We start from the raw sequence: 1,668 nt of genomic DNA, 5'->3' as shown, positions 1-1,668 counted from the left end.
TTAATATCGTAACCTCGCACTTTCCGGCTATGTTTGCAAACCATTCATCACTGGCCTAATTATGCCATCTTGAGCCCACATTGAGGTAACTTTAAACCTATTTGTCTTTGCTATCGAATATTAAACGTTGATTTATGGCTTGCATGACCACAGCCCACCTGGCGGGCAAACTTTCAACCTCAAGGAATGGAAGCTTCTGCGCATAATTGCACCTGAGATTCGCACACGTCTTACTTTCTCTGTATACAAGCAAAAACAACAATTGGTAGGCGGGTGTTTTACTTATTAAAATCGACGGAAGCCACCATGTCATATATATAGGTTGATTCCAATACTATGTTTGGATGAGCACTCGTCACGGTGGCATAAACAGTACAATACATAAATTAATGCCACTATCTGAGCGTCATTATCGTTTAAAACTACTTAAAAAATCATGGCAAGGTGGGGGAAGATGGGACACCTTTAGGCCATCCAAATAAGCTGATCGTGTTTTAAACAATTAACAACGGTCTGTGGGAGTGGTGGGGATACGGTTTGAATGTTTTAATATTTACTACCAAATTGGAATAGAAAATGGAATGAAAAAGTGACCCATCTTCCCCCACCCTATTGTACCTAATCTATACCTCTATCTATGCCTATTTATTTATCAGTTAAACCACAGCAATACAGATGTGAATCAACAACAGCTCCTACCATGTGAAGCTATTACTTTCCTTACACGGTCACATACATACATCTTCCCCACAACCACTTAAACTACTACAAGCAACCACGCATACCAGTCTTATCTAACTTCCATTTATCACAATTATCATCTCCCGGTTATTAACACGAGGTATAATGATAGTCTACTCTCGTTTCTCCTCGTTTTTCAGCAACTTACACAGATGTAATCAAGTCTTCTAACTTACCGTTCAAACCAAGCACATAATCTTCAAAGTAAAAGCCAATCATTCGTCAACTTAACTATAAGTGAGAGTCGACGTCTGTCAATGCCTCGTATTCCACTGTTTGCATTGGTTCAACTACGCTCTGTGTTTAAGCCATTGCCATGCCTTTATCGTTCAAGGCACTTTATTGTCATTTAAGAAGCGTAATTGGGCTACGCATAATCCAATAAAAGATTTCTACTTTACAAACATATATTCAGCAGCCACACTTTTATCTGACACTTTACTAAGTAGTTTTTACCCGTAGCTTGTTTAACGACTGTCATTTTGCTGCTAATTCCCTTATCTCCGTTGTTTTAATTATTCTGATGTTCGCTACCATATTCGAAGAAATAAAAATATGATTTGTGAATCAGAGGAAACGTCATTGTTTACATAACCTCCTACGACGTCACAGCTGGCGTCGTGCAAACATTTTCGCGGTCAGTGTTGTTTTGTGTCTTCTGTAATAAAGGACTATGACATCATAATGACATGTTATCCCGGCAGGCGAGTGATAATAAAGAGGTTTTAAAATCACCAAGAACCAGGTATCAGGTAACACCATGTCATAGTTAGTTACGTCATACGCTGATGACGTAGGTGCCAGGTGGTACTTATATAGTAAACTTCACTGAATTCCCGTTTAAATGTATTTTCAACGATGTCGTTTTGTCGTTATATACCCCGCCTTTCATTATCACATTTCCCAAATCTTTGCTACTGTAACCAA

The sequence above is a fragment of the Ciona intestinalis genome, unplaced genomic scaffold (genome assembly GCF_000224145.3).
Source record: "Ciona intestinalis unplaced genomic scaffold, KH HT000344.1, whole genome shotgun sequence".
In the NCBI taxonomy this organism is placed as follows: domain Eukaryota; kingdom Metazoa; phylum Chordata; class Ascidiacea; order Phlebobranchia; family Cionidae; genus Ciona; species Ciona intestinalis.
This window is presented reverse-complemented; position numbering follows the sequence as displayed.